Source organism: Panthera onca, chromosome D1 (assembly GCF_046562875.1).
Source record: "Panthera onca isolate mPanOnc1 chromosome D1, mPanOnc1 haplotype 2, whole genome shotgun sequence".
NCBI classification, from domain to species: Eukaryota; Metazoa; Chordata; class Mammalia; order Carnivora; family Felidae; genus Panthera; species Panthera onca.
Window position 1 is genome coordinate 59,944,993 of NC_138348.1, and position 24,051 is coordinate 59,969,043.

Consider the following 24,051-nt stretch of genomic DNA (forward strand, 5'->3'; position numbering starts at 1 on the left):
AGTTGGACTCTCAACCAACTGAGTCACCCAGGCGCCCTTCTCTTATTTTAAAAATTCAGTCTCATTTTCTATCTCTCTGTGATTACTGATTTACCCTGATTACTGATACATTTTTATTTATTTCCACCCTTTTTAATGCTTTTTATTCTATATTCTCCTGTATTTCTTGCCTTCTTTTGGCCGTGATAGGTTTTTTTAAATTCCTTTCTCCTTTCTGCCAGATTGGAAGCTACTGGTTTGTTCTAGTTCTTTTTTACTGGTGCTTACTTAAACATTTTTTGAATACATGTTTGACTTAAAATACAAACTTTTCTTCTCCTTTTGGATAATTCAAATAAGCTACTTTAAGTTTGTATATGCTCCTCCTAAGTTACATGCTATTGTTATTTAGTATGTATTAGTCTTTGATGCATAACAAATTTCCACAAATGTAGTGGTTTAAAGCAACACAAATTTATAATCTCACATTTTCTATAGGGTAGAAGTGTGGGCCTGACTTGGTTCTTTGCTGAGTCTTACAAGGCTGCAATCAAGGTATTGGCTAGGGCTGTGGTCTCATCTGAAGCTTGAATAGAGAGGACTTCATTAGCAGAATTTGGTTCCCTGTGGTTGTAGAATTGAGGCTTCAGTTTCTTGCTGGCTTTTGGTTGGAGGATACTCTTCGCTCCTGGAGGTTGCCCTCAGTTCCTTGCTATATGGAACCTCTAAAATAGGCGAAATAAAATAAAATAGGTGACTTAACAATGTTGTGGCTTGCTTCTTCAATGCCAGCTCACTATGGAACAACTTTCTTACTGTTTTTCTGTACTAGTGGGTGGTTACTTTTCTGTTTCACTTAACTACTGAGGAGGTAGTCCCTCATGCATCTCATATAGATGATCTCAGATCCAGTTCCCATCCTCCCATGGTCCAGTGCCTCATTTCTTATTCCTATGTGAGCGCTGAAACTCTACCTCCTATGGTAATGAGAAAGGCAATTCACTGCCATACCTGTTTCTGTCTGTAGGACAGTCATAACCAGGTATCATATTAATTTTCACATTCTTCTCAATTTTTCCCTCTGGGAATTACCTTTAGTCTTTTGGGAGTTGAGCTGTGCATTGAAAAATATATTATTAAACTTTATCTAGCATATCTAGGTATTTGTAATGAGAGGATTTTTGGGTTATCTGCCATATTGCTCAATAGCTATGTCTTCATTTTCTTTTAGCTAAAGATTTATACATTTCAAAACTGGAAACAGTATTAACTATATATACATATAAAATATGTATACTTACAGATGTATAAGATAAGAGTTTCTGATAATCAGTTTTGCCCATGTGGAATGTAGAATTGAGAAGTATAATGGAGAAAGACTTTCATAATCCGGCCTTGATGACTTTTCTGATGTAATCTCTTGCCTCTCTAAACACTTGCACTTTATACTTCAGCAGTATAATTCAGCTTTTATTTCCTCCAACACAGACTGCAGCTTCATAGTTTCCTGTGTTTGCATACATTATTCTTTCTGTCCAGAACGTCCTGTTTATTTCTCTCATTTCTCTTTACTTGGTTAATTCAGCCTTTTTTTCTTTACATTCATTTTTTTCTCTTAAGCATTTTTAATTATTATATTTTTCATTTTTAAAGGTTCTGTTGTTTCCTTTTCACATCTGCCTGACAACTTTTGATAATTTTTTTCTTTGGTTATTTTTTATTGCTTTCTTTTATTTCTTTAAACATCAAACATATTTAATGTCCTATATCCTTAAATTTCAGTGTCTTTCATCTTTGCTTGTCTGTTTCTGTTGCTTGTTGTTTCACTGTTCTTCCTTTATGGTTGCATGTTTCCTTATGTTTTCTTGTGATTTTTTTTTTCCTTTGAGGGAGAGTGCAAGTGAGCGAGGGGCAGAGAGAGAGAGACAGAGAGAGAGGGAGAGAGAGAGAGAGAAAAAGAGAAAGAGAAGCAGGGCTCACCCAGGGCTCGTGTTTTACCTGAAGCGTGGCCCATGTTCACCTGGAGCAGGGCATGAGCTCACCCAAAATGGGGCTTATGCTCACCTGAAGCGGGCTCGTGCTCACCCAATATGGGACTCGAACTTACAAACTGTGAGAACTCATGAACTGAGCTGAAGTCAGGTGCTTAACGACTGAGCCACCCAGGTGCCCTGTGTTCTTGTGACTTTTGACCATGAGTTCATTTTTTTGTAGACTTGGGAAATCTTTGAGGCCATGTTAGATTGTAAAGTCTATGAAAGGAGGGGGCCTTGTTCATTGCTGTATCATAGGGCTTCTTACAATGTTTACTACATGAGTATTTCACTAAATATTTATTGAATGAATGATGTGTGTACATTTCCCATAGTATTGTAATTATTTATATATATGCCTATATTCTCCACTATATTGATAATGCCTTAAGTTAAAAATCTTTTTAGCTTTAACTCTGTATCCATAGCACTTAGCACAGTATCTAATATAGATTAAGTTCTCAGTAAATGTTAAACCAGTGAGAAGTTGCTTGACATAATTCTGACCATTGTAATCTATAAGAATGAAAAAGATTTATTTTTGCCCGGTTATCATTTTGAAGCCATTATCTAGTGGAGGCACTAGAGAAATGATGAATCAATTCAGGTAACCAGTAGTATGCCTTCATCATGATTGATTAAAACAGAACCTTTTTCCAGACTGAACTACAAAGTCAGAACTTTTTTTCTTTTAAGTTTATTTATTTGAGTAATCTCTACCCCTAACATGGGGCTTGAACTCATGACCCCAAGATCAAGGGTTGCATGCTTTTCCAACTGAGCCAGCCTGGTGCCCCTAAAACCAGAACTTTTAAAGTCCGGTGTCACTGAAGGCTGATTGCATCATCATCATTCACTGATTTCAAGGCATTGTGAATATACAAAGTGTTCAACAAATATTTACTAAATACCTACTATAGGTATATTACTTTGCAATGATGTATGTTCCCAATTTATGTGCTAGGTAAGGTATAAATTTTTAAATGCAAAAAGGTGACTAGCACAAAAGATAAATGATTCATTTCAGCAGTGAACAAATTGTCTTAAGACAGTATCATTTCTTTAACCATATGGATCATGAATGAATAAATTCTATAGAGGTTGAGGTAAGTCTAGTATAGTTGCCAGAATTACATGGTTTGCTTGTCTCTTAAGAATTATTAGTATATGGGAATGCAACTCTGGAAAACAGTTTGGAGGTTCCTCATAAAACTAAAAATAGAACTACCCTACGACCCAGCAACTGCACTACTAGGCATTTATCCATGGGATACAGGTGTGCTGTTTCAAAGGGACACATGCACCCCCATGTTTATAGCAGCACTATCGACAGTAGCCAAAGTATGGAAAGAGCCCAAATGTCCATCAGTGGATGAATGCTAAAGAAGAAGTGGTATATCTATACAATGGAGTATTACTCAGCAATCAAAAAGGATGAAATTTTACCATTTGCAACTACGTGGATGGAACTGGAGGGTATTATGCTAAGTCAGTCAGAGAAAGACAAAAATCATATGACTTCCCTCATATGAGGACTTTAAGAGACAAAACAGATGAACATAAGGGAAGGGAAACAAAAATATAAAAACAGGGAGGGGGACAAAACAGAAGAGACTCATAAATGTGGGGAACAAACTGAGGGTTTCTGGAGGGGTTGTGGGAGGGGGGTTGGGCTAAATGGGTAAGGGGCACTAAGGAATCTACTCCTGAAATCATTGTTGCACTATATGCTAACTAATTTGGATGTAAATTTTAAAAAATAAAATAAAAAAAAAAGAATTATTAGCATAGACCAACACTCATGATTGTGTCTATCTCTCTTTTTTTTTAATGTTTATTTATTTTTGAGAGAGACACAGAATGCGAGTGGGTTAGGGGCAGAGAGAGAGGGAGACAGAGAATCGGAAGCAGGCTCCAAGCTGTCAGCACAGGGCCCGACGCGGGGCACGAACTCACAGGCTGTGGGATCATGACCTGAGCTGAAGTTGGACACCCAACGAACTGAGCCACCAAGGTGCCCCAGTTGTATCTCTTTTATTCTCTTTCTTTTTCCATGATGTGGTGGTAGGAATACAGCTTGTTAAAGAGAAATGAGATTGAATCTAGATATTCCCACTTGGGAGCTATATGACACTGGGCAGATTCCTTAATCTTGCTATAGCTCAATTTGCTGATATGTAAAATAAGAATAAGACCTAGATCACAAAGTGATATTTTATTTTAGAAAGATTATGTAAATAATGCCACTAGTAGGTTCCAGGCGTATAAAGTCAATAGATGTTAGTACTCTCCTGCTTTATATTTTTTCTTTTATTATCTAATTTGTGTGATTTTTTTTTCACAGTTTCATTCTCTTTTTTAAAATAAAATAAAAATCAACTTTAAAAATAAAAAGTTAGTATTTAGATTAAAGGTTATGGAAAAGACCGCGGAAATATTCCAGTTATATGTGTGTGTGGGTGTAACAGTTGCTGTTCTAGTTGGATCACAGAGAAACTTTTGTTTGCTACATGGGACACTTGTCTTGGCTGACCTATCTCATTTTCTCTGCTTTTCTTTAAAGCAGTTTTTTTTAGACCTTTTAGGAGCTGACACTTGGGCAGTGAGTATCCTGAAAAAAGTCTTCCAGTGGAACTTGGCCCATAGTTATTTGGATAGAATTAGAACGGTTCATTTGAGAGATTTGGGAATTTAAAAAATGTTTTAAAAACTTGTATTTTATAATCTTTAATTTTTTCCTCACTGCTTAAAAATTTGATTTAAATTAAACACTATGTAAGGCTTTAAGTTAAATGAAATACATTCATAAACTTATATTTTACTTAATATGTTCTATTGGAACAAGTAGTTGCTTATACTGTTAAAGAATGAAATACTGCTAAACATTAACAACTAATTATATATTTTCAAAAACAATTCCACAACTCATAGCTTTTCATGTTTAGAAAATACGTGTCTCAATAATTTGTTTTCATTATTCATATTGATCTGGAAGCTGATTAAAATAAATGAATTTTTTAAAAAGTTTATTTATATATTTTGAGAGAGAGCATGAACAAGTGTGCAAGCAGGGGAGGGACAGTGAGAGGGAGAGCGAATCCCAAGCAGGCTTGTGCTGTCAACGCAAAGCCTGATGCTGGGCTTGATCCCATGCACCGTGAAATCAAGCCAAAATCAAGAGTTGGATGTTGAACTGATTGAGCCATCCAGGCGCCCAAGAAATGGATTATTTTTAATTTCATTTTCCAGAAAACTGCTTGAAATTACCAGGAGGTTAAAGATAAGTAATTTTTTTTTTTAATTTTTTTTTTTAACGTTTATTTATTTTTGAGACAGAGAGAGACAGAGCATGAATGGGGGAGGGTCACAGAGAGAGGGAGACACAGAATCTGAAACAGGCTCCAGGCTCTGAGCAGTCAGCACAGAGCCCGATGCGGGGCTCGAACTCACATACCGCGAGATTGTGACCTGAGCCGAAGTCAGACGCTTAACCGACTGAGCCACCCAGGCGCCCCAAAGATAAGTAATTTAATAAATATTTAAGAAACATATTTATAACCATCAATTAGAAAGAGAATAAAATTACTAGGATATTTAAATTACTTTATTTTACTTTAAAATTTCAATTGTTAACTATTATGATAAAATGAGAAAACATTTTACTTAATTATTTTTATTTTGTGGATTTTTTTTAAACAAAATGAAATAGGACATTTCTATCCAAATCAGTGTAAGAATAAGAGAAATAGTTTATAAAGTAGAAAAAATCAGGTTATTAGTACCCTTGCATTTGAATCCTATCTGTCTTCTACAGGCTGTGTGATCTTGTATATATTAGGGCAGATTACTTAATTTTGATTTCATTTAATTTAGCTGTGAAGTTTGATTAAAAAAAATATCTTACAGGTTTGTTTTGAGGATCAAGTTAGACAAAGTAATGACCTTATGCAATCTAAAGTACCATATAAAATATTTGTTAATGACTTCCTTAAGAATTCAGGATATCAGGGGCACCTGGGTGGCTCAGTCGGTTAAGCGTCCAACTTTGGCTCAGGTCATGATCTCACGGTCTGTGAGCTCGAGCCCCGCGTCAGGCTCTGTGCTGACAGCTCAGAGCCTGGAGCCTGTTTCAGATTCTGTGTCTCCCTCTCTCTCTGACCCTCCCCCATTCATACTCTGTCTCTGTCTCAAAAATAAATAAACATTAAAAAAAAAGAATTCAGGATATCAGATTAAGCAGTTAAATTCAAACTTTCTTTTCATCTATGAACTGAAAAAGCATTCATTTTTCTCTTTTAAAATGTCTCATTTTTTGCTATAATTAAGCTCCACCTAACACAGTATCTAAGGCCTATATTAGGTGCTCATATAATTGTGGAGTGAAGGAATGAATATGTTCAACCTCTTGATATCTTGGGAGGCAGCCTATTTTAATTCACAGACCTATACCCTTAGGCTTGAGTCCCGTTCTGCCCCTTACTGGTTGAGCAAATGTGGATAAGTCATTTAGTCTTTTGACTCTGAGTTTCCCTAGTCTACTCCTTAACAGGGTTACTTTGGGAATCTATTGTTAGTGTATGTAAAAGTATTTATAAACTAAAAGGTAGTATAAAATTTAGAAATTTTTATTTTATTAAGATTGACAGGGATATGAGCTGAGTCATATGGCTTATTTTTACATTCATGGAAGTGTACAGAAAATAGTATTGCAAAGATTTCACAAATTTGGGTGTTCAAAAGGACTCATGTCTCCATAGAGCACATTCACCTAAGGTTTTTTATTTAAACGTAAAGGATCTTGTTTAGTAAGAGAAAGAGCGGACAAGCATTAAGGATGTGGGGGACATTACGGGGAAACTCTAGGATTCTAATTTGTACATAGGTCTATTTCATCCCTGGATGAAACCACCAAGATTTGTGTGATAAATCTTGGGTTGAGGAGAACTCAAGGCTGAAGTTCCCAGTGGGGTATTTTTATGTTGCTCTGGTTGTGTAGTCAAGCCAGGCTGGCTAACCAGTTCTATCGTGTGAAAACCTATTAGTAAACAAACACCAAGGGAGTTTTGGACTTTATTTATTTATTTAGAAATGTTTATTTGTTGAGGGGGAGGAGGGGCAGAGAGAATGGGAGAGAGAGAATCCCAAGCAGGCTCCACACTCAGCACAGAGCTGGACAAGGGGTTTGATCTCACGACTGCAAGATCATGACTGAAGCTGATATCAAGAGTCAGATGCTCAACCAACTGAGCCACCCAGGCACCCTGAGTTTTGAACTTTAAACAGCACATCATAAGGGTGCCTGGGTGGCTCAGTCGTTGAGTGTCCCGTCATGGTCTCTCAGTTCATGAGTTCGAGCCCCGTATAGGGCTCTGTGCTAACAAACAGCTCAGAGCCTGGAGCCTGCTTCAGATTCTGTGTCTCCCTCTCTCTCTCCCTCTCTTTCTCCCCATCCCCTGCTCATGCTCTGTTTCTGTCTGTCTCTCTCAAAAAAAAAAATGTTAAAAAAAATTTTTTTAAACAACAACACATCATAAATCTAATTGACCTTATCTTGTTCAAGAGCCAGACATTCAGATGTCCCCAGAGATGAAGATCAAGTTTTCTCAGTCTAGCTGTAAATTGACCCTACCCTACACAATTTTATTTATTTATGTATTAAAAAAAATTTTTTTTGTAATGTGTATTTATTTCTGAGGCAGAGAGAGACAGCATGAGTGGGGAAGGGGCAGAGAGAGAGGGAGACACAGAATCCAAAGCAGGCTCCAAGCTCCTAGCTGTCAGCACTGAGCCCGACGTGGGGCTTGAACTCACAAACCGTGAGATCATGACCTGAGCCGAAGTCAGTCGCTCAACCGACTGAGCCACCCAGGCACCCCTACACAATTACATTTAGAGCACCTACTGTGCACAATATATATACTATGCCTTTGAAATACCAAGAGGATTAAGGCATCATCCTTGACAACTAGAAAGATCAGAGATTAGTGAAGAAAAAAATAGAAAGTCAACAAAAGTGATATTGGCAGCTGGAGTAATAAGCCGCTAACTCTGTCCAGGTGTCTAGGTGGTTTCCTGCTTGCTTATTTAAGGCTTCACTGAGGAAGTAACAATTTAGATGGCTTTGTATGGTGGGAAGAATTTTGCCAATTTCTAGTGCAAGTGCCTGGCCAAGTAGGCATTCAGAATATTTGATATATTTAATTATAATATTTATGCAACTATAGTAAGGGATAGTATATTCAAATCCATATATGATGAAAGTACAAAGCTTGTCTGGAGAACAGATGATATAATGTGGCTATGCAAAGAATTCATGGTGATAATAGCGAAGTGATTTAGGAACAAATTATTAAAGCTCTTGGGGTACCTGGCTGGTTCAGTCACAAGAGCATGCAACTCTTGATCTCAGGGTCATGAGTTTGAGCCCCACCTTGGGTGTAGAGATTACTAAAAAAATAAATAAACTTAAAAAAATTAAAAAGCTCTTAGATGACATCTTAGTTTCAATTTTATCAAATAACAGGATATCCTATAGACCAGCAGTTCTTCAACAGTTTGGTTTTGAAACCCCTTACACTCTGCAAACTTAATTGGGGTCATCATAGAACTTTTTCCTTTTTAATTAATTTATTTTTTAATGTTTACTTATTTTTGAGAGAGAGAGAGAGTGCGAGCAGGGGAGGGGCAGAGAGAGAGGGAGACAGAATCTGAAGCAGGCTCCAGGCTCTCAGCTGTCAGCATAGAGCCTGACACAGGGCTCGAACTCATGAACTGTGAGATCATGACCTGAACTGAAGTCAGACGCTTAACCGACTGAGCCACCCAGGCATCCCTAGAACTTTAAAAGAATTTTTTTTTTACTGCTTATTTATTTTTGAGGGAGGGAGAGAGAGACAGAGAGGGAGAGAGACAGAGAGGGAGAGAGAATGTGAGTGGGGGGAAGGGCAGAGAGTGAGGGAGACACAGAATCTGAAGCAGTCTCCAGGCTTTGAGCTGTCAACACAGAACCTGATGTGGGACTGGAACTCATGAACCATGAGATCATGACTTGAGCAGAAGTCGGACATTTACCGACTGAGCCACCCAGGTGCCCCTAGAACTTTTTAATATAAGTTATACCTACCAATATTTCCATATTAGAAATAAACATAATTGGTTCACTTTTCTAACCATAGCTGCAAGCTGTTTTTTTTTTAATTAATGAATTAATTAATTCTTAAAATTCTGTGAATGTATAGTTCAGGTATCTGCCAGAGACTTGGATAGAGCTCATACATTGAATATTTGGATTCCTCTTTTCTGGCACCTTCCCATCTGAGTTTTTCCCCTTACCTTCAGGTGGCAGTGGTTGCCCTGGATTCTCTCTCTCTCTCCCTCTCTCTCTGTTCCTACCCTATTTGTGCTCTCTCTCTCTTATACTTAAAAAAAAAAAATTGTTAATTGAAACTGGCTTTTTTTTTTTTTAATATTGTGAATGTATGGTGATGGGGAAGAATATAATGACTGTAGTGTTGTTTGGTTGCTACTGCCTTGATTTGTGCAAAGATGCCAGCATTTGTACCTGCAATTGCTTTTGTACCATCAGTGTGTGAAAAGTAAGGGAGGTGATTCATTTTCAGAAATAGCAAATAAAAGCTGTGCTGTCTAATTAACAATAGATTGACAGTCTATTGGAAATATGTATGAACCTCCCCCACCCCCAAAGGAGTGCCAAACCCTTAGACACTTCACTTCCTGGTTCTGGTTCTTCTCCTCTCCTTTTCTCAGTCTTATTTCTGCAGGCCTTGCAATGAGCATGCGCCAAAGAACAAAGGGAGGAGGGGCTGAACATCTCTGTGTCACCTCAGGGAATGTACATTTGTTCCACTCAGACTACTTTTTGCCTTACATGGGCATAGGTGAAGTCCTGGTATGGCTGTAACTTCTGTAGTACTCAGCCAATGAGGAATCTGGAGAGGGGCTTGCATGCTAGGAGATAAATTGTCTGCTGTAACTGCCCTGAGTGTGCCTGTCCAGCAGACACATGCTTTTGTAAGAACATTTATTAAAACCTTGCTTCACTGTGCTCCGAGTCTCTGCATCCCTCCTTTGATTGGGTCGGTGTGTTTATTTCTAACAAATTTGGGGGCTCATCTGGGATTCACCTTGACCCACCGGGTCCAGGTCCTCCTGTAGGAGGGGAGATGCATCCCACCTCAGTTTAGGTGGCCTTTCTGTGGAAGGGCCACTGGCCACTGTGTTGTGGGATCCGTGGAGCTCAACACTTTTTACCTTTGGAGACAAAAGAAGTGAAAAGATAGGCACTCTGGTGACCCGATAACGGTGCACTGACCAAGGTAGGAAAATTGGACTATAAGTACTGCCTTGGCGGTTGGGAAATCCTCAGAGGCTGAGTGTGTGTGACTGAGATGTATCCTAGATATGAAGCGAATGCTGAGTCTCAATCCATGGTTCTCTTCTCCTAAGAGGAAAACAGATGGAGACAGATGAAGTGTGTTCTGGAGAGTGCAAGAAACCTCCATTAAGGGTGGTTGAGTGCCCCAGGGAAACTCAGGAGCAGGAACTGGCCTGGTTGAGGATGGGGAGCAAAAATTCTAGGGGTAAGGGAAGAAACACCCAGAAAGAGGCGGGTTCTCTTCAGATTGTCCCAGATAGTAGGCTGGGGTGAATGTTAGAGTACTGGGAGGATGCTCCTTGTCTACTGGTTTGTATCTGAATCTCAGGAGGGAACTGGAACAATGTAAAAAGGACATTGAGAGCTTCCCTCTTCCTTCTGGGGGCTCAGGAAAGGGTTCTCAGCAATTCCCATTAAGGGAGGTCCCTTTGGGACAGGGAGAAATTGGCTTTGTCAATGCCCCCCTTACCATACAAGGTGAGGAATTTCAAGAAGGAAATAAACCACTGTTGGAAGATCCACTGGGCTTGGCAGATCAGGTTGATCAGTTTTTAGGACCTAATATTCTTGGGCTGAGCTGATGCCTATCATGAATATCTTATTTACTAGAGAGGAAAGAGAAATGATCAGAAGGGCTGCAGTGTCTATTTGGGAGAGAGAGCACCCACCCAGCCAGGGTGTTCAGCCGGCTGAACAAAAGTTTCCCAACATAGACCCTGATTGGGACAATAATGATCCTGGGAGCAGGGTTAGGATGCAGGATTTAAGAGAGCTAATAATCAAAGGGATCAGGGAATCAGCTCCAAGATATCAGAATGTTACCAAGGCTTTTGAGATACAGCAAGAGAAGGAGAAAACCCCAACTGTTTTCTTACAGAGGCTTAGGGATCAGATGAGGAAATATTCAGGCCTAGATCCATAGGACCTAGTGGGGTTTTGTCACTAGAAGTTGGCCTGATATCGCCAGAAAGTTACAGAAGATGGATGGATGGAATGAGAAGCAGATAGAAGAATTGCTCAGGGAAGCACAAAAGATATTTGTAAAGAGGGATGAGGAGACACAAAAACAGAAGGAAAAGATTATGGTAACTACTGTGGAGAAGATGATTGAAAGGAAAGGGAGAAATAGAGGAACTGGGGTGGGGGGAAATGGTGAGGAAAACAAAGGCAAGAGAGATGTAGCTGAAATAAATTTCCTTACAGCTTGCAGCCCATGGATAGACACCTGAAACATGCAGAGCTGTGACCTTCCTGGAGAAACTCATGGCTGCCTTAATGCCTTAATGTTTTTGTTTTATTACCTAGGTTTACTAAAGGTCAAATAAGTTCATGTTATCTCTGTTGCAATTTGTTAGCAAAAAGATACTTAAAATGATGGCTCATTCTATCTCAAAAGTTTTCGTGGGTGGATAATTGTTAAGATAGCTTACTTTAAAGTTTTGCTTGCATGATAAATGATATTAAATTCATTGGATACCTCATGAGATAAAATGCTAAAGCATTGATTACTAAATATTGATTTATGCTTTTAACTTCTTATTGCAGAGAAACTAAGGCTATTTGAGTCTGTTTGTAAACATACTTTGTGCTTAATAGATTCATAAATTTGCCATCTAAAGAATAATGATGTAACAGTTCACAATTTGTACCTACTTAGTTTTCACTGGAGAATAAGGGTTTTAAGAGTTAAAATGCTGCTAAATGCAGTTAAGGCTGATGGAAATAAGGAAAACAACTGTGTAAAAGTAGATATGTAAAAAAATACATTAGAAAACTGGAAATACATTTTTGTTAAAGGTAAAAGAAAATAATTTTGTCCTAAGTGAGACTGGTTGGTTAGAGAGGGATGGCTTAGGGCAAAATCTAAATGTAAAGGCAAGTTGTAGAAAGTTTGTGAAGGGAAATCTATGGAAAGGAATTTTATGTGTGGCCAGATGGACTAAGGTTAAAACGAATGGATTTTGGGGCGGGTGGCTCAGTCGGTTGAGCATCCGACTTCAGCTCAGGTCACGATCTCGCGGTCCGTGAGTTCGAGCCCCGCATCGGGCTCTGTGCTGACAGCTCAGAGCCTGGAGCCTGTTTCGGATTCTGTGTCTCCCTCTCTCTCTGCCCCTCCCCTGTTCATACTCTGTCTCTCTCTGTCTCAAAAATAAATAAACGTTAAAAAATTTTTTTTAAATAAATAAATAAATAAACGTTAAAAAAAAAAAGAATGGATTTTAAAAGCAGTGGTATAAGATTAAAATTCTCCTTGATTTTCTGTTAAAAAGACAAAGTTTTCTTGGATTGTTGGTCTGATTTTGATATAAAAAACAAAAGGTAAACAAAGTAATTTTTTTGTTTTGTATTTTTTTTTGCCTAAAAAGATGCAAAGAACTATGATTTTAACCAAAAGGGCAGAACGGTGCGCCCTTTTGAGTTGTTTTGCTCAAGCCTTGGTTGAAATTGCCTCTCCTTTGATCCAAAGGCTCGGGATACAATGGCGATGTCCTCGCTACTGTACTGTTTCTACAAGGCGGAGGAATGGATGCCTGTGCCCTATGAACGATGGATGACTATGATATATGAAGGGCTTTTACTCGGATACATAGCAACCATTTTGCTACACTTAGCCCAGTGTATGCTGACTTGTACTGATCTAGATACTTTACAATGGTCACCCACATGTCTGGAACATATTTATGTGGGCATTGCTAAAAAACAAACTGGGGAATAGACCCCAACTTTGGTCCTTTTAGCTCCCCTCAGCGGCTGAGTTTATCCTTAGAAAAAAGGTTTTTGCCAGCCCTTTAAAATACATTTGTAAGAGGAACAGTTTTATTATAATTGATATGTAAATTACCGTTGGGCCAAAATAAAATTAATGCTTCCCTTGACAACCAAAGGAATCTTGCTTGGTCACAGTCAACACCCCCAAAGTCCCGCAGATGGGAAGCGAAGGGGTAGGAGAAACAGGGAAGACCCGTCAGCTCTCAGAGGTAGGGTCAACCCTGAGTAAGAATGACTACTCCCAGGGGCGCCTGGGTGGCTCAGTCGGTTAAGCGTCTGACTTCGGCTCAGGTCATGATCTCCCGGTCCGTGAGTTCGAGCCCCACGTCGGGCTCTGTGCTGACAGCTCGGAGCCTGGAGCCTGTTTCAGATTCTGTATCTCCCTCTCTCTGACCCTCCCCCATTCATGCTCTGTCTCTCTTTGTCTCAAAAATAAAGGTTAAAAAAAAAAATTTTTTTTTAAAAAAAGAATGACTACTCCCAGCACCTGGAGAAACTGACAAGGAGTTTGGCTTCCAGTTGCATAGCCAGCCAAAACAAGGGACCAGGAGGAGATAACGTTTCTCCAGGCCAACTATAAAGGATGCCTTTTCCTCTTTTTCCTATAAACGGACAATTCCTCAACCAAGGCCAATACTCCTTTGGGATGTATTCTGAAGAATTGAGATTGTTTTGATCCACAAACCCTAAAGAAAAAGTGACTCATTTTCTTTTGCACTGAGGCTTGGCCCTAATACAAATTGGAGGAGGAAACCAGGCCACCAGAAGGAAATATCAATTATAATACTATCCTACAATTGGACTTGTTTTGCAAATGTGAGGGGAAATGGGAAGAAGTCCCATTCATGGGACAATGTTCAGTGTTTTTGGGCCTTAAGAAAAAATTGACATAGGGGTGCCTGAGTGGCTCAGTCAGTTAAGCATCCAACTTTGCTCAGGTCATGATCTCACAGTTTGTGAGTTTGAGCCCTGCTTCAGGCTGTGTGCTGACAGCTGAGCCTGGAACCTGCTTCAGATTCTGTGTCTTTCTCTGCCCCTCTCCCACTTGTACCCTCCCCCTGCCTCAGAAATAATAAATTAATAAATTTGAATAAACTTAAAAAAAAGAAAAAAATCAAGATATATGTAAGCGCTGTAAGGTTGATCCTAGCTTACTGACAACCCTTTCCAAAGTCTAGCAATCAGGAAGGGAAACAATTCAGGGCCTCTTGCCTGTATCCAAAGCAGACCTAGAGAAGGAGGAAGAGAAGTCTTCCATGTCCACCCCCTCCCCCTTGGGTCCTTGATCTACATATCCAGACTTAAAAAAACGTGCACTTCTGTTCCCTGCTGCCCACCTTATCCAGGCCTGCCCCATAATGTAACACGCAGTTTCCCCTGCAAGAAGCTAGAGTGCTGGAAGGAGAAACACAGGGAGGCACCACCATAATAAGATTACAAGTATCTTTCTCATTGCAAGATTTAAGACAGGTAAAAGAATATCTAGGTAAATTTTCTGATGATCCAGATAAGTACATAGAGGCTTCTCAGAATATTAGGTATGTTTTTGAGTTGACCTGGAAAGATATAATGCTTTTGTTGAATCAGACTCTTAATGAGACAGAGAAGCATGGTGTTCTGTCAGCGGCTGAGAGATATGGGGATGAATAACTCCTTAATTATCATGGGACTGGAGGTCCTATTGGGAACTCCCAGTTCCCTACTGGGGGTTCAGGCAGTTCTGTCCCAAGATCCTATTTGGGACCATGATAATCCCATTGGGGAATGGTATCAGTGCTACTTTCAAGCTGGTGTTTTGGAGAAATTAAGGAGGTCTAAGATTAAACTCTTAAATTATGCTAAATTATCCACTATTTTACAGACACAGGACAAGAGCCTGTTGGCCTTCCTGGAAAGGTTAAGGTTAAATGTACAGCTATGTCCCCTTACACACCTCGAAGCTGAGACAATTCTAAAGGACAAATTTGTCAGTCAGCCCCAGGTATTCGAAGGAAGCCGCAGAAATTTGGCTGTTGGCCTGGAAAGGACCCTGGAGGAACTCTTACAAGCTGCCAAACATGTATATTACAACCAAGATCAAGAGGAGAATAAGGAACAGGAAAGGAGGCTTAAGAAAAAAAATCTTAGGCCTTAGCTGCAGCCTTATGTACTATGTCAGATCAGATTTCCTGACATCCTGGTACCAAAGTGCCATTTATGTGGCCATTCAGGGCACTGGAAATGAGAATGTCCCCAGAGGGGACAACTGAAGTCGAAACCCCATAAGCCATGTCCTTTGTGTGGAGACAATCACTGGAAATCTGAATGCCCTTGGGTATCTCTATCTTCGAGGGCTCAGATGACCAGTGTCCCTGAAAGGGACTGACGGGCCTTGGGCTCTTACAATGGCTCCCCTAAACCAACTACCTATATTGGAAACCCAGAGCCTCAGGTAACTCTGGATATAGAAGGAAAACTGATTAATTTCCTTCTTGACATGAGAGCCACCTTTTCTGTCCTCCTTTCCACTCCTAGCCAACTATCCAAATGCAGCATAACTATTAGAGGCATCTCCAGAAAACTTATGACTGAATTTTTCTCTCAGCCACTAGGGTGCATATGGGGAAACTTGATTTTTTCTTTTTCTTTTTTTGTTAATTCCAGAGAGTCCGACTCCATTGCTAGAAAGAGAGATTATGACTAAATTAGGGACTATAGTGCTACTAGCTTCAGGACAGATAACAATTACCTATTATAGTAATCTGGGTATTGAAGAATAATCTTCCCTTGAGATAAAATTAAATATGCCTCATGGAGTTGTTCCTATGGAAACTGGATGGCCAAAGGAAGATTTGAGGATTCAGAACCAAAAACTAGTTCATGTGCTTCATTATTCTTTTTTTTTTTTTTTTCAGTATATGAAGTTTATTGTCAAATTGGTTTCCATACAACACCCAGTACTCATCCCAAAAGGTGCCCTCCTCAATACCCATCCCCCACCCTCCCCTCCCTCCCACCCCCCATCAACCCTCAGTTTGTTCTCAGTTTTTAAGAGTCTCTTATGCTTTGGCTCTCTTCCACTCTAACCTCTTTTTTTTTTTTTTTTTTCCTTCCCCTCCCCCATGGGTTTCTGTTAAGTTTCTCAGGATCCACATAAGAGTGAAAACATATGGTATCTGTCTTTCTCTGTATGGCTTATTTCACTTAGCATCACACTCTCCAGTTTCATCCATGTTGTTACAAAGGGCCATATTTCATTCTTTCTCATTGCCACGTAGTACTCCATTGTGTATATAAACCACAATTTCTTTATCCATTCATCAGTTGATGGACATTTAGGTTCTTTCCATACATGTGCTTCATTATTCTAACCAACAATATCACAATATCCAAATAAATATGGAAGAGGGAGGAAAAACTATAGCTAAATTAAAAAAAAAAAAAAGTGACCAGACATGTCAGAGACTTTTTGGATGGCTACAAGGTGTTTTTTCTTCCTATGGTATGACCTCCTCCCTAGGAGGCATTGCATTCGGGGTATTTAAAAAAATTTTTTTTTAAATGTTTTATTTATTTTTGAGAGAGAGAGAGACAACAGGGGAGGGTCAGAGAGAGGGGGAGACACAGAATCTGAAGCAGGCTCCAGGCTCTGAGCTGTCAGCACAGAACTGGACGCGGGGCTTGAACTCAAGAACTGTGAGATCATGACCTGAGCTGAAGTCGTACGCTCAACTGACTGAGCCACCCAGGTGCCCTTGCATTTGGAATATTAATACTTATTGGTCTAATTAGTTCTTTTTGTATGTCATTGTAGAAGGCATTGCATATGCCAGAAAAACAAGACATCCAAGAAAATTTTGCTAGCCCAGATGTTCCAAATGCCCTCCCATTATTTTGGACCTCTGGATTGACCTCTGAACCTGTCCTGACTACCGTTCTCCTGTCATTATCCCCTTTCAGCAGGAAGCAATTAAGATGGGTTGTCATCCCAATTCCTGATGGCAGTTAGGAGTCATGTGTTCAGGGAATATGATAGGAAAATAGGATTCAATAGGCAGAGACGGAAAGGTTAGGACCTGAGGTCCCTGTGTGGGAAAAAAAAAACCACATATTTTGGAACAATTCTGGGAGTGTCTGACCACAGCAAACCCCCTTGCCAAGAGGAACCTTGGGCATAAGTTTCCTCTTAAGAATGTAACAGACACCACCTACTGCCCTTCAGGTTTCCCTCAGGAATTTGACAAAAGACCGAACTAAAAGTAAGTAGTAGACCTTAGAATGTATGACCCACAAGGAATATATGGCCCTCGACCACCCCGCATACAATGGAATCAAGCCAATCAGGAATGGACAGTTCCGCACTGAGAGCTATCAAGCCAATAAGGGTAGGACCTGAGAGGGAACAACGGGGAAGAGAAATGGGGGCTGACCAGAGCCTTATAAAACAAATGTCTGTGCCTTATGCCCCAAATAAACTATTATTATTGGAAGATAAACCTGACTCTGAGGAGGAGAGCCACCACTTGCTGAACATGTTTGAGTGAGACCTCAAAAATAAAGGAAATATAAATGAAAATAGAATCAACTTAAAAAAGAAGAATGATTGTGGGAAGTAAAGGAGATGATTCATTTTCAGAAATAGCAAATAAAAGCTGTGCTGTCTAATTAACAATAGGTTTACAACCTATTGGAAATATATACCATCCCCCCCTCCCCACCCAATGGAGTCCAAAACCTTTAGATACTTCACTTCCTGGTTCTTCTTCCTCTCTCTGTTTCACGGGCTTATTTTCCCAGGCTTTGTAATGAGCATGCTCCAAAGAACAAAGGGAGGAGGGGCTGAAAGTCTGCATCACCTCAGGGAATGTACATTTGTTCCAGTCAAATGTACTGGAAAGTACAGAAATGTACTTTCTGCCTTATATGGGTATAGGTGAGGTCCTGGTAAGGCTGTAATCTCTGTAGTACTCGTCCAGTGAGGAATCAGGGGAGGGGCTTGCATGCTAGGAGATAAATTGTCTGCTGTAACTGCCCTGAGTGTACCTGTCCATCAGACATGCACTTTTGCAAGAATGTTGGTTAAAACTTCACTGTGCTCCAAGTCTCTGCATCACTCCTTTGATTGGGTCAATGGGCTTATTTCTAACAAGTACAAATGTCCATGCAGTTAATAAGGTAATGAATTCTTAGAATTATGAAAATAATTAACCTCCACAAACCACAGTTTGAGAAATGTCGCTCTAGCCTACTAAAAAAGATTTGTCCGCTCGTACATAGTCTTTATCATTTCACTTTTTGGAGGCTGCTTCTTTGCAGAGGGGTTTTTTTTTTTAAATTTTTTTTCAACGTTTTTTATTTATTTTTGGGACAGAGAGAGACAGAGCATGAACGGGGGAGGGGCAGAGAGAGAGGGAGACACAGAATCGGAAACAGGCTCCAGGCTCCGAGCCATCAGCCCAGAGCCTGACGCGGGGCTCGAACTCACGGACCGCGAGATCGTGACCTGGCTGAAGTCGGACGCTTAACCGACTGCGCCACCCAGGCGCCCCATTTGCAGAGGGGTTTTAATAGAATATATTTTGGCAGGAAGTAAGAAGATATAATTATTTGTTGCAGAAAATGGGCCCTACCCTGTGCACAGACATATTTAAAATCCTCATGGGTAGGGTGTCTGGGTGGCTCAGTCAGTTAAGTGGCTGATTCCGCTCAGGTCGTGATCTCCACAGCTTGTGAGTTTGAGTCCCATCTTGAGCTCTGTACTGACAGCTCGGATCCTGGAGCCTTCTTTAGATTCTATGTCTCCCTGTCTTGCTGTCCCTCCCTCACTCATACTCTGTCTCTCTCAAAAATAATGAATAAACATTAAAAATAAAATAAAATCCTTATGGGTGACCTCCCTACCACTGCTAAATAGTTTTATGTACTTCCTCTTTTATTTATTTTTCAACAATTAAATCTTATGAATTCTTTATGTTCTAGGCAGCAGGGAAGATTTAAATTCTGAGAACTCAGGACAAGATTTCAAGGAGGCATACAGCATAGGGAATATAGTCAATAATATTGTAATATATTTATCATGGTAAGCATTCCATAATGTATAAAACTTTTGAATCACTGTGTTATACACCTGAAACTAACTTAACATCATATATTGACTGTACTTCAAAATTAAAAAAAAAAAAAGATTTTAAAGAGGAAGCACTATTTGTTAAAGAATATACAGATTCCTAGGGAAAAATTAGTTCATTTTTTGATCTTCTGGTAATATTAAAAACAACAATATTAATATAGCAGCTCATTTATTGGCACTTACTATCTGCCAACCACCATCCTGAGCACCTTATTGTAATGAAAAATCTGTTTTGGAAATATTCATGGTAGTGGCCCTGCATATTTAAAGTTATTTTCTTCTTTCTTCTATGGAAAGGAAGTGGGTAACTTTCTTAACACTTTTGACATTTTATTTTTCAGCAAAGTAATAAATACACATTTATATGCTTTTGGTTGCCTTTTGCATAACCAATTGGGAATAACAATTAGGAATATATTCATTCATCATAGAAAACTCTTGAATTAGTCATTCATGCCTTCTCTTCCCTCTTTCCCATTTTGCAGCCATCTTAGTTCAATCCCTCATCATCATTTATTTGGATTATTGCAGTAATATCTTATTTGTCCCCTCCCTAGTACATCTATTCTATCAAGCTTATCTTTAAGTTACTTCAGTTAAGATTACTTACTTAAAGTTACTCGTTTCTATCATTCCTCTTCATCACTTGCTCAACATTTGCTGTCTGGAATAGAGTTCAAACTTTGCGTAATTTGGTGAGGACATCATAGACACGTTATCCATGCTTATCTTAGTTCCAGTTTATCAAAGTAGCTGTGTCTCTTGACACAACTTGCCCCCTAGACATAATAAAAGTTACTTGTCATGGTTTCCTAGGTACACCATGTTCTTTCTTGCTTCTGCACATTTGTGTGTTATCTCTGCCTTGAAAATTGTTCTCTACAGTTGCCTAATTCCTATTCACCCTTTAAGGCACTCTCAGATACTATCTCTTCTGGGAAGTTTTCATCAATTATGCGAAGCTAAGGGTTAATGAATTGATACCATTTTCTGTGAAAGTCCATTCTGGTATGTTGTATATATGTATTTATTATTTTGAGAGAGAGTGAACGTGAGTGGGGGGCTCGCAGAGAGAGAGAGAGGGAGAGAGAGAATCCCAAGCAGGCTCCGTGCTGCTTAACCAACTGAGTCACCCAGACACCCCATGTATTTTTTTTTAATTGATGTTATGTTCATATGGATTTTCTTTGCGGAAACAGCTTTTCATGTTTTTATTAGAAAGTAATTAATTTCTTATTGTAGAACATTTTGAATCAGCCAGCAAACATTGACTGATTGCTTTCCATATGCCAAGCACAATGTTAAGCCTGGGAGAAAGAGTGGTAAAATTTTCATGCAGTGCGTAGTTTAGACTTGGTGAAGTACTTAAATAAATGGTTCAACTCTTTAAAATGTTGTGAAGAGAAATATAGAAAATACACAGAAGCAGAAAAAGAAAATGAAAAGCACCAGTAATCACTCTGCCATAGAACTGTATTACAAAATGAAATGTAAACGTCAGACCTGGCCCATGCAGGCCCATGAGGCACAATCGAACTGCATAGGCGGTGGCTTAGATTCCGTGGTACCAACTCCTGCATCTCGACCTCACCCTCAACCCACACCTGTGGCCTCGTGGAAAGTTTCTTATAACCAATTAATTTGTTTGCTGTATGTCCTCCACACTTTCTTTTTCCCTCTTTCTATATGCACACACACATATTTTTTTAAGTAAAAATATGACTGTTCCTTATGTAGTATTTTGTGGCTTTATTTTTTCAGTGAATATGATGAATACTTCCATGTCTTTGAAAAGTTATTGAGAAGATAAAATTTATTTTTATTCTCTGAGCCTACTTTAAATTAAAATAAAATATATTGAACCTATGTTTATTTCTCTATCAAAAGTAAAAAAAATATTTGTTGACTCCCCTCATGTAGAAGAATACATTGAATATGCATTGTTCTTTTATTTTTTCTTACTTTACTCTTTTTTTTTTTTAAACCTCATAAAAGTGAAGTGGCCCTGAAATACGGCAGTGATAGTGAGAATGAATATAAGGGAACTCTATTCTAGTAAACATTCCCATCTGTTGCTCATTGCTCTGCTGCCTCCCATGATCACTCAGGACTCTTTTCCGTCTCTTTCCTCTTTTCCTTTTCTTCTTCCCCGACTAGGAAGACTGTTCTATATGCATATAAAGCAATGAGCAAGATGCTTATATAAATGTCTGTAAAGAAAGATGTTCACTGAAATATCGTTTAATAAAAAAACAAAAACCTAGAATGTCCAGTGGTATGGGAATAGAAAATTAAATTTGGTATATTCCAATGAAAGCATACTATATACCAGTTGAAAGAAATGAACTAGTGTAATTATCTAATGGAACTCTCAATTGTAATTTTTATTTATAGAAACTTTTTACAGAATAATATATACACAGTTATCCCATTTAGATAAAAATAAAACAAAACTACGTTTATGGATATACATATATGTAAAATAATTTTTAAGTGAATTACAATTATGCATCCAAATTAACACTAGCCATTATCTCTGGAAATGTGTGAAGAGGAATTGGACTGGAGAGATAGGTGACTTTGATTGTATCGGTAATAGTTCATTTATTTTATTAAAATAAAAGGTGTGGGAGTGCCTGGTTGGCTCAATTGGAAGAGCATCCAACTGTTGATCTGAATTTCTTTTTCTTTCGTTTTTGTCAACTGTTCCTACAGGAGGAGTGGATCAGTGTAATCAGTCAATAACTGGGATGTTAGACAGCCAGTTTAATATCCCAGTTATTTAAAGCTTCTCCGACCCCTTTAAAGATACCCTCCTCTCCCACAATGGTGATATATTCTAAGGTACAAATTCAGGAAGTAAACATTCTTTATGACAGATTGGGCCAAATATCAGTTCTTAGGAGAAATACCAATATACTCTGGCAACTTTTGTATTGTTACATGGTTATTATTTCTGCACTTGAAAGTGTTCTGTAAATTACAACTCATTGGACACCATATCAAAGAGTTTATTGTGAAACCTGTGTTATTTAGCTAATTTTTTTTCTTCCAAATTTTTCTTTAAATTCTAGTTAGTTAACATATAGTGTGACACTAGTTTCAGGTATAGAATTTAGTGATTCAGCACTTCGATACGACACCTGGTGCTCATCACAAATGCCCTCCTTAATCCCCATCACCTGTTCCACCCATCTCCCCCCACCCCCCCCCCCCCACCCCCAACCACCTCCTCTCTGGTAACCATCAGTTTGTTCTCTATAATTAAGAGACAGTTTCTTGGTTTTCCCATGTTCATTTGTTTTGCTTCTTAAATTCCACATGTGAGTGAAATCCTATGGTGTTTGTCTTTCTCCAACTGACTTCTTTGACTTAGCATTAGACTCTGTATTTCCACTCCACATCATTGCAAATGGCACGATTTCATTCTTTGTATGGCTGAGTAATGTTCCATTGTATATATATACTACATCTTCTTTCTATATTCATCAATTGATTGACATTTGGGCTCTCTGCATAATTTGGCTATTGTTGATAATGCTGGTATATGAACATTGGGATGCATGTGTCCTTTCAAATTAGTATTTTTGTATCCTTTGGGTAAATACCTAGTAGTACAATTGCTAGGTCTTAGGGTAATTCTGTTTTTGAGCAGCCTCCATGCTGTTTTCCACAGTGGTTGCACCTGTTTGCATTCCCAGCAGCAGTGTAAGAGGGTTCCCTTTTCTCTGCATCCTCACCAACACTTGTTGTTTCCTGTGTTGTTAATAGAGAATTTTTTTTTTGTTTTGTTTTTTAACGTTTATTTATTTTTGAGACAGAGAGAGACAGAGCATGAACAGGGGAGGGGCAGAGAGAGAGGGAGACACAGAATCTGAAACAGGCTCCAGGCTCTGAGCTGTCAGCACAGAGCCTGATGCGGGGCTCGAACTCATGGACTGTGAGATCATGACCTGAGCCGAAGTCAGACACTCAACCGACCAAGCCACCCAGTCGCCCCGCGAATTTGTTTTTAGTGGACATGCTCTTGGTGCATTTATATCTCTGTTTCTTTGTTTGCCTCTTTTATATTTTTGGGAGCAAAGACAACTGTTAAACTCATGTAGACATTGTATAAGGCACATGTAGGTGACTTTCTTGTATGCTTTTGTTTTCACCTTGAATTTTAACTGTTCAGATTTATAAGGCTATTATTTATTTATTTATTTATTTAATTTTATTTTGAGAGAGAGAGAGAGTAGGGTAGGGGCAGAGAGAATCCCAAGCAGATTCCATGCCTGACGTGGGTCTCGATTCCACGACTGTGAAATCATGACCTGAGCTGAAATCAAGAGTCAGGTGTTTAAGTGACTGAGCCACCCGGGCACCGCTGGGCATACACTGTTTTTCTATTCATAAAAAAAAAAAAAAAGGCTATTTTTAGAGCTGGAAGGTCATTTTATAGTTCCTAAGATTACTCTCTACAGTCTCTGCTACCATATGGTGTTTAATATCTGCTACTATCTGCCCATCTGCCTTTTTCTTCTTTCTCTATAAAACAGCTTTCTCTGCTTCATTATATACTTGGCCTAAATATGGATGGCTTGGCTTTAGCTTTACACCACCTTCCGGTATGCGTGCTTAAAAGTGTGTCATTTTTATTTGCATCCTGATTTTCCAGACAATGTCTGGAATTAGTGTGAGATTTGTTGAGGGGGTAAGGGAACAGGGAAGATCTTATAACTTGCCACCTCCTCCAGCAGGAGCTAAGGAGCCAACTCTAAAAG

General features: G+C 39.1%; 1 protein-coding gene across 3 annotated transcripts in view; it reads left to right on the plus strand.

Annotated features, from left to right (window-relative positions):
- Positions 1-24,051, plus strand: part of ACER3 (alkaline ceramidase 3) — a 175,027-nt gene that overhangs the window by 17,829 nt on the left and 133,147 nt on the right. Inside the window, exon 1 of one of the 3 annotated variants that reach the window (XM_060605553.3) lies at positions 22,001-22,129. The exons of the other annotated variants lie outside the window; for them this stretch is intronic. The gene's annotated coding sequence lies outside the window, so the exon portion shown is untranslated. Of the gene's footprint in view, positions 1-22,000; positions 22,130-24,051 lie in introns of those variants that run through there. 3 annotated transcript variants of the gene reach the window in all.